Raw genomic sequence first — 13,731 nt, forward strand, 5'->3', positions numbered from 1 at the left:
GCCTTACGCAGCCTTCCCAAGGCCCTACGGCAGTCTTTGAGCGGGAGCAGCCACTGGCCCGCAGCTGGAGCCTGGTGTGGAAACATTGGGCCCTTCACCCGCACCAGGTCACCCGCCTTCACGAAGTACAGCGTGGGCGTCAGGGGTTCGATCTCATCGGTAAGGTGCAGCTTCGTATGGTGTCCCTGGGCATCTGCGTTAGCGTCGTCGAGCGTCCAATTGTACTCGTTGACAACGTTGCAGTCCGGGAAGTCGGAACACAGGGGGCACGGGACCTGCTCAGCCGAGCCCCATGACGCGCTTCCCAGTTCATCTTTGTTCGTAAAGCTGTTCTCACCCTCTATTTCTCCCTCATCCTCATCACCATCACCCTCTACGGAGTTCCCGCCATCCGAGTCTGGCGAGTAGACCAGGGTCCAGCAGCAAGAGTCAGACATGCCCGGTCGTGCGCACGCTCCCTCGACTGGGGCGAGATTAGTAGCTCTGCGGGTCTGCAAGCTCGCCCCCAAGCGAGCAGGTGTCGGTGGTTAGCTTACGCACGGCGGCCAGGAGCAAGCGGCGGTCGTACACCAGGGTCTTGACGGAGATCTCACCTAGCGAGATCAGCTCACTCATCAGACTGAGATCGGACCGCATGTCCAGGTAGAGGTCCATCTGCCGCTGGTCGGCGGCCCACTGCGAAACGTGTTCGTCCAGCCTCGAGCGGACGGCCTCTAGCGAGACGGACGCGGCGTCCAGAGGTACCCGGAAGTTGCAGCCCGTGGGTACTCCTGTCAAAAGGGGCTTGACGGCCTGCAGGTCCGCAAGGCACATATCCCGGATTCTCGCGGGCACCATGAGCTTCATCCTGTCCTCCATGCGTGTCGCGTAGGCCAGTGCCTCGGACCAGGGCTCGCATCGCTCCGCGCCGGGCCTGCCGCTGGTCAGCCTCACGAACTCCATGATGGGGAGTTCGCCGCGCACCCTAGTGCTCATGTCGCGCCACACCTCCACGTACTGGATGTAAAGCATGATGTACGCCCGTACGACATAACGCAGGGCCTCGGAGTCTGAAAATTGAGAACTCAGAGCCTCTGCCACGGAGAGCATTGCCTCATCCTTGGCGGAGCCAGCACTGCATGCCCTGCCGGCTCGTCTCCGGGCCGCAATGGCCGCGATGTCACCGACGTAGTCATTGCGGCCGAGCACGGCTTCCACAAAGTACTTCAGATGCTGGTCGTCGCCGTGGTCCGTCTTCAGGCGAGGGCATCGCTCTAGGACCGATCTGCCACCCGCAATCAGCTCCCGCACTGTGTCTGCGTAGCACGCCAGCGTCCGATCGTAGTGCTCGGCTGCAGTGTTGCACTGCACAGTGAGTGCGTCGCACTTGAGGCACTCTCTCGAGGTCGCCGAGGCGTTTGCTCGTTGTGGTGCGGCAGCTCTGCCCTCGTCTCTGTCGTAACTCCAGCGGACGACCCGCTGTCGGAGACGCGGGCAGGCAACGTCGTCCTCGGAGTCTGAGCTCAAGTAGTGTATTGACATGCTCTCTTCGCTTTCGCACCGCTCGAGGTCGACCTTCTGGTCGAAGAAATCGTCTGAGTCATCGGAGCAGGGAAGCATGCTCTCGCTCTTGACCCTTGGGTGCTCCAAACCTTCATAGGTCATGTCCCACTCCATAGACTGAAACGAGTCTGACGTGAGCCCGGCATTTGTAAAGATAACACCACAGGCTTGCGAGAGCCGATCGCGCACGGATAGCGCATCTGTGTCCCTAAGTGTCGGGACCCAGAAAGACGAAGCCATGCCACAGCTGCCGTCGTCGCGAAAGGCCGACGTGCCCGCTGCCCTAATTAATACGGGCGCCGGCAGGCTGCCGCTGGGGACGCAGCTCATCTACAAGTGCGACAGGTACCTGCTGTACGTGTACACGTGCCTAAAGTTGGACCGGCCAGAGCTCACAGAGGATGAGTTGTGCGGCATGTTCGGCGCCGGCTTCCGGCGGGAGGCCAGGCTAGATGCAGAGTGGCTGCCCTGCTTCCTGGCCAGGTGCCGAGACGGCCGCGGCCGCCTCCAGGGCCAGGGGCTGTCGGTGACGAGCGCCATAAGTCAGACAGACCTAGCCGACGGCACACGTGAGACAGCCGACGCTCAGGGTAGGATACTGGAGATCAGGCGCTTCGGGCACCTGGCACCGAGAACCCACGTGCAGGCTCGGTCGGAGTCCGGCTACGCCAAGTTCAGACGGACCCTGGCCGTGTTTTCCGACGTTGCCTTCAAACTCAACCGGGACGACAGCAGCTCGGATGCCGGGGCCTGCCTGGTGGTGTGCTCGGAGGCTGAGGACGCGGAGACGTCGGGCGGAGCGTGGCCCGCCTGGGGAATCAGGTGCACCGTGACAGCCAGCCCGTCGCGCAGCACCAAGCTCACCGGTCCCTCGAGCCTGATCGTAGCCGACGGGCCATCGCTGTACAGGCTGGTCTCATCGTGGCAGACCGACGTGTGCCTGACGTTCGGTGCCTGCTGCGGGCCCGAGATCGTCAGGGCCCTCTGCGCCCTGACCATCGGCGACCCGCGTCTCGGCACCAAGTTCAAGCTTAAGTGCGTGACGGCGCTGCGGGACGCAGTCCTCGACCTCAGGTCACTGGAACCTCGGTTCTGTGAGCGTCCCGCGCGACCGTTGCAGCCCAGGTCGACTCCCTCGCCTCAACCCACTATGGACCCCATCGCCGCCGAGCTCGCGCTGCACGAGCTCAGGCTCCTGCCGGCGGGCTTTACGGCTGTGGCCGACAACGAGCTGGTGTGCGTGCTGAGGCACACGCTGAGGGACCTGCTGGTAATTGTTCCGAAGCAGCTTGTGAGGATCCAGGCTCACAGGCGCCAGACTCCTCGACAGCTGAACAGGATCCCCGGCCTCTACGGACACCTGATCGAGTGGGTACCCTCGAAGCGCGCCTCGTTTCGAGTTTCTCTTGGCACCCGCCCGGACCTCACGATCTCTAGCGAGGGAGGAAGAGAGGAATGCCAAAGAAGCGACGGGACAGATCGAAATGTAAGGGACGACGGAGACCGAGTAGCTGACTCGCGTCCCGGGATGCTTGTCGCATACAGACGCGGCGCTCGGGTCACAGAGCGAGGTCACGATTGCAACCTGAGCCAAGCCGTGTGCCTGTCGCCCGGCACCATGCAGCTGTCGGTGCCCTGTGAGCTCCGCTTCGCCGGCTGCGTGGCAATGCTGTACGCGTTCGAGCTCCTACAGTCGATGTTCAAGGAGGCTGAAAACAGGAGGTGCGCGGGCCTCTCGCTCGGCTCCCCGCTGACACTGCGTGAGGCCCAGGCGTTGATGCTGGCCTACCTGGCCGTGGAGACAGGCTGCGAGCCCGGCCGCCGGCACCTGGCTTTCTCAACCACATCGAGGGACTCGCTGCGTGATCTAAGGCTGCTGTTCTCCGCCGACCCCGATGTGTGCCCGATCTGCCCCAAGCCCCAGCCTCTGTCCTCGGAGGTCACCATGCCCGATGAACTCGCGGTGCAGCTTTCGGACAGTCTCGGAGCGGCCCGGGACGCAGACGAAGATGACGAAGCGGCGCGACTGCAAAAGGTGGCGACGGGGGTCCTCGGGGCTCCTCGGCTCAGGCTGCTGACTGGCCACTCGGTGCTGATCGATCCCGAATCAGCCTTCGGCTGCAAGCCCAAGATCGTAGGAGTGAGCAGCCTGGGCCTTGTCAATCTCAAGATCCTCAAGGCCGCCGGGTTGCTGAGGGAACACAGCGCTAGCAAGCACGTGTGCATTTCCATGCCCGCCACGAAAGGTGTCGAGCCCCTGCCGCGCTGGTCGACGAAGAGGACAAAGCTACGCGACGAGTTCTATGACATAGACCTAGGAGGGAGAGCCCCGGAAGACGACGGCTCCTGCTTCTTCCAGCTCAACTACCGACCCCGCGCCCCAGCCCATCCTTCAGCGGGCGCGCCAGTCGCCGCCGGACCGTTATCGGCCCGCGAAGCCGCAGTGGCTAGCGAGGCCGCCAGGGGCTACGTGGATCAGCGGCTCAGTCGTCTGTTCGACTGGTGCAGGCGGAGGCGCAGGCCTAGCCTGACTCTGGCCAAGGACGAAGACCGAGACGGCGGAGTCGTCAGGGCCTGGTTAGTCCGCCCGGTGAGCGAGCGTAGCCGGGGCCGGGGTGGCACGACCGCCATCGGAGACGGGACCCTCTTCCCCTCGGTGGAGATTGCAGCGGCACAGACCGATGCGGAGGGCCCTCCCGAGCCTCTGGATGAGTACAAACTCAACCTGTCGGTGAGTCTGCAGCCGAAGTCGTTCGCACTGGCACGGGCAGACAGGGGCGCCTCGCAGAGTGGCGCGGCGTACGAGGCTCACGTCGACGAGGCCGTGCTCCTGGGCCACTGCGCCAGGCTGCTGGCGGGCGACGGCGGCTGCGGGACCGAGGCAAGCTTCGACGTGAGCGTGTGCCTGACCGCGTTCTACAGGGCCGTGCACCCCTGCTTGCCTGCCATGGCGGCGGGCGACGTGACTCTCGACTACGAGCTCATCGTGCACGGCGGCGGGTCTCTGTTGCCGGTGTATGCCATCCTGGAGCATGTGGCCGACACCTGCCGCGTAAACTCGCTGTCGCAGTTGCGGCTGATCCTCGTGACGAGGCACCGGGGTGCCTCGGTGTGGGCCTGCGCTGTGCCGGCCCCGGAGACTCGGGAGCCCTGGGGCAGCAGAATCAATCTAGTCGGAGCATTCCTTTGCTCTAGAGACCATCGGCTGGGCCCGCTGCTGGCCCGCTGCTGCGACCCTAGTCCCCTTAGGGAGCATGAGCTGCGGCGGGGCTCGGCATTCCTGCTGCCGCGCGGTGACGAGGAGGAGCTGCTGCTGCGGGCCTACGAGGAGACACTGGGACCCGTGTTTGAGTTTGAGCCCGTGACGAGCGCGCCCTCGACCGTCAGGACCAGCTTTGGCAAGTGGCGGTTCCTCAGGCTCAGACCTCGGCGTGCCGGAACCTCCAGGCAGCCCGGCGTCTCGGTGGTGGACGGCTACACGTTTGTGCACGCCGCGGAGTCGCCGCTGTTCCACGTGTCGGGCCAAGGGCCCTTGGTGCAGCGGCTTGAGTCGGTGGCCGTTGTCGTGCAGAACGCCTCGGCGTGTAGGACGACTGCGCTCGGCCAGGATGCCTTTGCGTGGCCCGAACCGAAACCCATCGGGCGGCTGCCGTGCAGGGACAAGACTGTTGTCCTCGAAGAGATGTTTGTACGGCCGGGTCACAGGGACCCCGTCGAGGGCTATGCTGTGTGCGAGAGTACGTGGAGGAGTTTGGTCGAGACCAAATGGTCGTTTGACAGGGCGCCCGTCGACAGCGACGGTGAGCCGTCGTGGGACGCTAAGCTCGCCGTATCCCGGGATCCGCTCCGGCTGATCGGCGGCGCGGGACCGGCCTCGAGCTGGAGCGCAGAGCCCCCGCCGACAAGGTTCGCCCCCGACCCGAGCTCAGAGAGCGCCGCAATGGTTCTGGAGCTGGAGGCTTCGAGGACCTCGAGCCCTCAAGCGTGGCGCGGCTTCGACGTCCTGGCCTCGCGCGTACTCGTCTGCCCCTCGGAGCGGACGTGGAGCCGGGGCACCTGCCTGGTGAAGAACAAGGCACTGAGCTCGTCGTGCGCCAAGGCCCTGACGTTGGGGACCAAGCGGATCACTGTTGCAGCAGCCGGCGACTGGTACGCCACGCCGGAGAGCAAGCTCAGCGGCTGCGAGGGGGACAGAGACGCCGCCGATGGAGTGGCGCACACATATGAGGTCTGCTCTGCCTCCGGGCTCGCGCGAGCCCTCGCCGCTAGGATGCTGTTGGGCAACACGTACGAGCGCCTGGAGATCAGGTGCCTGCGGCCCGACGTCTATGGCTACGTACAGAGAATGTTGGCGTGGTTCGCTGGCGCCACCGGCCCGTTCAGGTGCCGCACTGTTACGGTGTACTCACCCAAGGACTCCATGGGGCAGTGGACGGGCAAGCTGCACGGGAGCTTGGACGTGTTGAGCAGCTCATCTACCCCCTACCTGGTCTCGCGCCACGACGGCTGCAAGAGCCGCAAGGCCCTGAGTTTTGAGCTCGAAACCTCGAAAGACATCATGTTGGTGAACTCGTACGGCAATCTGGTCTTGCACCCCAGTGACGAATCCATTCGCCTGGCAGAGATCAGGGGCGACATGGGCTTCCACGTGAATGCTGTTGACTGGCTTTCGGGCGAGGCACTGGCGGGCCCGGTGGAGACGGTGCACATCCGCTGCCGTGACTCACTCGAGATGTTCTGCAGGGAGGCACGCATACCGAGAGGTGTGCGGGGGCCCGAGACCTGGAAGCAGACTCCGTGGTCGTCTGTCAGCCCGGGTTACTTCTGCACCCAGGCCGCACTGCTCAAGTACAGGTGGGAGTCGGGCCTGTGCGGACCCGACCTCACAGCGATCGGCGAAGCCGCGCGAGCGTGGTCTGCAGACCCGCGCGAGCCTCCATCCTGGACTAGGCCCGATGACGGGCAGCTTATAGCAAAGGGCCTCAGGTTCTGGGAGGCCGTCGACCTGAGGAGGTCCGAGCTGCTGCTCATCACGGAGGTCGAGGAGGAAGAAGACGCCACCAAGATCGAGGCAGGAAAAGGAGATGACAGAGAGCTGGACGGAGATGACCAAGAGCCGGGTCCCATCCGAGTCACAAGCGAGTGGCTCGACTGGAACGCCGACAGAGGCTCCCTGGTACTGAACTCCAGGCTGACGGTGGAGTTCGTCTACGAGCTGCCGGCGGCCGGCTGCGTGATCGTCGAGAGGAGCGAGGAGTCGCCGCTCTTGTCACGGGTCCGCATCGGGCACCGCGGTTGCGTGACAGCCTTCTACAGATCCGGGAACTTCTCGTCGCTAATGCGTCGGGTGGCAATGGTCTCCCTGCACGGCTGCGGCCTGAAGCCCGCATTCGAGCTGTCGTCGACCTGTGACCACTCCTTGGTGTACCTGGCAGCCAAGTCGCTAGCCCTGGCCGAGCGGATCTCACCGGGCCTGACGCTGGGCCCAGATCCGAGGCTCGTAGTGGCGGTGCGAGGAGGTCGAAGGGCTGCACTGGCGACCGCCCGCGACCTGGTGCGCGCCGGCGTGGTGCTCTCCCCATGCGGCACGAGCTACCTGTTCGACCCTCTGCCGGAGGACCTCGACGGCAGGCTGAGGAGCTGCTGCATCCCGCCCAGCCCTCGCGCTCAACTGTTCCCGGAGCGCTTCGGCAGCCGATGCAGCCAGCAGCTGTTTGAGAGATTAAGGGAAGAGTGGCCCGTCTTGCTACAGCGCGAAGACACCAAGCCTCCCAGTGGCTCGACTGACCCTCGATGGATCGGACTGATGCTATGTCTGTGCGAATGGTGCGGACTCAAAGTACTCGCGAACCGGCTAGTGCCGGGCGTGCTAGAGTGGTTGAGCGTGACGACGGCGATGCCCGAGACTCGGGGAGCGGAGGCTGCGAAGTCCGCCTAGTGGAGCTGTACGATGCGGCCTGCACGGCTCGGTGCTCGGGCAGCCTGAGCTCGGCCCTGATGGAGTTCTGTCGAGACTTCGTGTCGCCCAGGGCTGTGTTGGCGAGCCCCGTCGCCCCCTCGGCAGACTACCTAGACCGTTACACCTTGTGGTTGATCTGCATCGGGATCTCGGACAGTCGGGCAATCTGCGGCTACCCGGGCCAGCCGGTCACTCTCTCCAGGGCGTGCGACGAGCACCGCAAGCTGTCGCGCGACTTCTTCATCGTGCCCCGGGCCGAGTCGCTGGCCTCGCTGGAGAAGCTCGAGCGATTCTACGCGCTTATCTTGCGATACCCAGTGGTGCCGGAGGACGCCCTCGACACCAAGGAGTGCCCCGAGTGTGTGTACGAGGCCGAGGTGACGAGGGACAAGTGGGAAGAGACCCGGCGGAGCATCTCGTGCCACCACCTGACGCTCAGACACGAGCTCTTCGGCCCCGTGCTATCAGGAGCCCCAGAAGGTGCCGGGAGGGGCGGCAGTTTTGCAGCCAAAGGCAGGATACGCAGGGTGGCCAGGGCCAGCACCTCGGCTACCATGTTCGAGCCCGACAGCCAGGGGCCGTCGGCGCACGGCCAAACAGAGCCACTCAGATTCATGGAGCAGCTCGAGTACCTGAAGCGGCGCGACGAAATAGCCAAGCAGAAGACGCTGGCCAAAGAGCTGTACCACCAGCTGGAGATTCACAGGCATGCGCTCGAGGAGCTGTCGAGCCCGCGCTACCTGAGCGAGTACCCGCTCGCGTGGCTGTGCCAGCTGTACGGCTCGCTGAACGTGAGCAGGAAGCGTGCCGAGGCGCTGGAAGCTGACTACGAGGGCAAAGCTGGCGACAGAGCCCGAGCTCTGCCCCGCATCGGCGCGCTCCGGGCCACGCTCAAGACGGTAGCATCGACGGGCACCAACAACGGCCTTGTGGCAATGGTGGCAAGGATCGTCGTGGACCCCGCGCGCAGGCACACGGAACGCTACAAGGTGCTGCCCGAGCGGATCATGCTGTTCAAGCACCTGCTGGCAGCAGGCTTCCCAGTGGAGACGGCCGCTGACCTGGTGACGAGCGCAGCGGTCGTCGACAGTTCCTTGCTCATAGGCCTGACGCTGGAGCAGGGCGTGCAGCTGCAGCTGAGCAATACGGCCGAACCCACCGCGTATAACTCACGCCTCGCCGCCTTGATCTGGGTATTTGCGCACCTCACGGCCTACTGTACACTGCGTGAGCTGAGCCATGACAACGTCATGCCCGGCGATAGCCCCGGGGAGCCGCTTGCCGACGGCATTTACGTGTTCGACGGCGATGGCGGTGTGGGCTTCACCCTGTCTCGCAACGGCCGGGTCGGGCACGAGCGGGTCGACATGTCAAGACTTGCCGAACTGCTTGCAATGCGAGATACTTTTCAAGAAGGACTTTGCTGACAAGGTCGCCGCAGCCGGGGCCGAGCGGGCCGCCGACGCCCTGGTGAAGTATGGCCTGTCGATCTCGACCAACCTTGTCAACTGGCGGTGGAAGCGCAAGGAGATCGCAGTCCTCGAGGCCCGCCCGTCGAGCGTCGACTGTGACCAGCACCTGAAGCGGCACTACCTCACTCACACGGGTGAGCTCGGCTCCGTCGAGGCCACCGGAGGCGCCAAGGTTCCTAGGGCAGCGGCGACGGCCTCGACGCGCCGGAACATTCGGTGGTTGAGGCCTGTATGCATGAGGGATCGGAAGAGGGTCCGGGGAAAACGTGCTCCGGAAGCAACGGAGTAGCCTTACAGGGAGTGTATTAACGTAGGGGACGTGGTGGTGGTGGGGGGGGGGACGATTGGCCAGTGTGAGATGAGTGCCCAGCGGGAGTCCAAGTGCCTGGAGATCTACATCGCCTGCAGCGGGTTGCCAAAAATCACCCTGGACAGGCTGAACGTCAATTCGCTGTTTGTGTACCGCACAGAGGACCCTAACACCATGCACATCAGCATCAACAGCGACCACACGAACGGCGACCACACCGTCAAGAAGCTGCCCCGCCTGACACACTACCACCCGGACGCCCTGCTCACCGCCGCAGAGAGGTTCATGGACCACATTGCCAACATGCCTGTTTACACCTACCAGACCAGGACCGTGCATCGCTGAGGGTCGGATGAGACCGCCGGCGTCAGGCCGACTGCAGCCCGCGGCGCTTCGGAGCCCAGACTCGACTGTGCGCACGACCCTTCCGGCTTTGGCTCGGTGTTCCAATTCGTGTCTTTCTTGACCTGGCTTGTTGCATGATGTAACTTTGTAAAACACAAATAAATAAAGACACCTCTATGAATGTAAATATCTGGTATCAGTATTGTCATTGCTAAGGCATTGTGCTAAGGCACAATATGAGACAGACAGGAGACGAGACATGCGGTTGCTGATTCAGCACTGTCTTTATTGTCAAACATAGTACATGCAAATAGAACATACTACACAGACAGACAAAGGCCCAAGTCAGACAATTAAATCAATACAATCAGACAATTTGCATGTTGGCACCTTTACCATGGTTATGTTTAGGTGTAGATCTCTCGCACCAGGGTGGGGCTCGGGCGGAGACCCGCAGCCTGAGTCCTGGTGGATAAATCTGTTCAACCCGCTGGTAAGCTTGGCTATGTCCTTAACCATGCAGAGCGACGGCTTTCCCTCTTTCTCGACCGTGGCGATGTGGTAGTCCTTAAGGGTGCCCTCGCAGGCCAGGAGCACGTACACGGGAGCATCGGCCACAGAGCCGTACAACTGGTAGCTCAAGCTGGGTGTCCATACCACAATCAGTTGACACTTTAGCAGCTGCGCCAACCTGACCATGTAATCACAGTGGCAGCCTGCCTCGATGTTGTCCGCCGGAACCCCGAGCAGTTTGCCGAGCCGACCGGGCAGCTCTTTGAGGGTGCCCAGCTCAACCATCCTCAGTTTGTGTTGGGCCCTGCACAGCGCTCCGCAGACCTGTTCTCGCACGTACAGGTACTCGTCCTCGCTGGGCTCATTTTTGATGTTCAAGACGGCATTGACCCACTTCTTAGCGCTCGGCGATCCGTCTGCAGACCTGATCTTGAACTTGACAGGGTGTTCTTTGCTGCCACGGTCCATGCGTCTTTTACAAGAGAACTGCCTGGGCTGCGGAACGCCCTCCATAGGCTGCACGGCTACAGTGAGCTTTGTTACGATGTAGTTGTAGATCGTTTCCCTGACCTTTCCGACCATAGAGCTGACGGGGTGCCAGGACAAGTATCCTCCTCCGTCCTCGGATGTCCTGATGCAGTGGGATCCGATCATGAACTTGAGATCTACAATCAACTTGTCCACCTGTTCCTGTGCACTGGCCAAGAGGTCGGAATGCCATAAATGTTCGCCCCCCTCCTCTAATTCTGGAAACAGTGTGACTAGGGTCCGTCTGACACTGTTGCACATGTCGACTAGATTCAGGTTGCGGTTCTGAGCTTCTTCCAGTGCAAGGCTATCCTCCAAGTACTTATTGTTCAAATCGGTATTTTCGGACCTCACCATCTGTAGAAGACGGGCCAGCTCCACTTTCTCCACGTTGAACTTAGACGAGACCTCAGCCAGCTCCATCTGGGCGAGCCGAGTCTCTTCATCGTGCATGCGTACTTTCCTATCCATCTCATCCATCATGGCCATCGTAAGCTTAGTGGTATGTGCCTCCTTTGCTTCGGCGGCTTCCTTCGCCTCCTCGGCCTGGGTACGCGCCTGCACCGCCTGGGCTCTCTCTTCCTCTGCCTTTGTCGTTTTGGCGTCGGCCTCGGTCCTTGCCTCCTCGGCTGCGCTTCTCTCTTCATCTGCCTTTGTCGCTTTGGCGTCGGCCTCGGTCCTTGCCTCCTCGGCTACGCTTCTCTCTTCATCTGCCTTTGTCGCTTTGGCCTCGGCCTCGGTCCTTGCCTCATCGGCTGCGCTTCTCTCTTCATCTGCCTTTGTCGCTTTGGCTTCGGCCTCGGTCCTTGCCTCATCGGCTACGCTTCTCTCTTCATCTGCCTTTGTCGCTTTGGCCTCGGCCTCGGTCCTTGCCTCCTCGGCTACGCTTCTCTCTTCATCTGCCTTTGTCGCTTTGGCCTCGGCCTCGGTCCTTGCCTCATCGGCTGCGCTTCTCTCTTCATCTGCCTTTGTCGCTTTGGCCTCGGCCTCGGTCCTTGCCTCCTCGGCTGCGCTTCTCTCTTCATCTGCCTTCTTCCCAGCTTCTTGAGCCTTGGCCACAGCTTGCCTGACCTCGGCAAGCTCGGTCTCAAGCATCATGACTCCTTGCTTTTTTTCCTGCCGGGCCTCCTTCAACTGCAAGGCTAGTTTGTCAATCTTGGTCCTGGCCTTGATCGTCGAGGTCATCAGCAGCATGGCGATGCTGTGATACGCGCCGCACAGCTCCTGCGTCAGGGCTTCGGTCACCAAGCCAGATACATCTGAGCCTCTCACCTTATCTAACAGGCTGACAAAATTGTGGAAGCCCTCAGACATCAGCCTGAGATTCTCTGTCGTGCACTCGGCCCCGGGAACCGAGGGGATTGACGCGTATATGATATCCGAGAACCTGACACGAAAATCCCCGCCAAAGTTCCACAGATCTGGCACCATCATCTGAAACTCGGGTCGCTGGGGCGCACCAGCACCAGACTGGGGTCCCGTCGCGTGAGTCATAGGATCCAGAGGCGTAGCAGCTGGAGCAGCAGCGGCCGCCGGAGGAAATGCTTTCGCAGATACGGTCAAGTTCGACTTGCCGGACAGCCCGGGCTTGGGAGCAGAGAGGTCCGTCCGGGCTCCTGGCGTAGGCTCTGCGCTCGTAGCGACTGAGGCACTGCCACAGCTCCCAGCCTGCGAGTTCTTCCGATTCATAGCGGCGCGCTGCGACTCGTTGGCTTGCGCTCTGTGCGAGCTCCTCCTCGCCACCTTTGTATGCACGAGCATGGTTGATGCAGTACCTCACGGGCTCGTCGCCGACGCCGGGACGCCGGGCTTCGGCGCAGAGGGTTGTGCACACGTTCCCGAGGAGGATCCTGTCGATCTGCTTTACGCCTGGGACCCTGAGCGGTTCCGGGGGACAGGCGAAGCGAGGGTCCCGTCGGTAGGCGTAGCCGCAGCGCTGGCACAGGCCCTCCAGGCCCAGGTCAGCTCTGATCCCCGAGTGCAGCTCCACTAGGGCGCAGGCCCAGACCCTAGCTGCGTCGCAGCACAGCGCCGCCAGGCAGACGCCCCAGTAGTCCGTCGTGATCTTGTCGATCTTAATCTCGCCGCCTCTTCTGTCACCTCCGTACCTCTTGAGCTCCAGCCCGTCAAACAGCAGACCTATGCGTAGCCTGGCCTCGGGGGGCATCGGGTCGTGCGCTTTGTCGCAGCACTGGTTAACAGCCGAGCAGGACAGACCGCCTGCTGGAGACCGGCGCAGGACGACTGAGTTGCCCCAGGGTCGGGGCGGCGACGGGTCGCCTGACGGCAGACGAAATACGGCCTGCTCGTACAGGGCCTTGAACGCCAACGGCGCCGCGAGTGCAGCCATGGTTTGGACCATTGTGACGTCGAGCTCGAACCCGGCGGACATGTCGGACGCCGCAAGCCTGACTTCCCTGTAGACCCCGCGCAGTATCTTCCTCACCTCGATCTCGGGGTTCTTGCCCATGTAGATCTCCCGGTCGTCGCCGTCCCCCGGGGGGGCCTCGGCGGGCATGGCCCAGGCTATCTCTGCCCCGGCCAGTGAGCCCATGTGTCTCACGGGGTGTCCTCTGGTGTCCGCGTAGCACGGGTCGAGGAAGTGTCTGCCCGAGATCAGGCCGTGTGCCCTGTCGCCCGAGGCATCGGTCACGACGAGCACGAGGCAATGCGTGGCGGGGGAGAAGCCATTGTCAAGGTCTACGCACACACGGCCCTGGCCGTCTGGCTTTACTGCCACTAGGTGCGGGAGCTCTCGACCCAGCCTGGACAGCGTCACCCGCACGTATTCGACCGAGGCCACCGAGCCCGGGTCGCTCAGTTCGACGAGCAGCAGTAAGGCGGAGGGGGGCATGGTCTCGCATTTTGGGTGTTTTCGTGCTGGGCCAAAACGATGGAGCCAAAGAGTTTAACCTGGTACCATAAATGTCCCCTTGTTGCGTCACATCATCGAGGTAGTAGTTTGGAGTGTTGCTAACATGTGCCTTAGCGATATTTCCAGCATCCCACTGCCACAGTACACACATACCCCCAAAACTGAGAGACAAAGACAGAAGGTTTAT

Source organism: Poromitra crassiceps, assembly GCF_964638095.1.
Source record: "Poromitra crassiceps genome assembly, contig: HAP1_SCAFFOLD_69, whole genome shotgun sequence".
In the NCBI taxonomy this organism is placed as follows: domain Eukaryota; kingdom Metazoa; phylum Chordata; class Actinopteri; order Beryciformes; family Melamphaidae; genus Poromitra; species Poromitra crassiceps.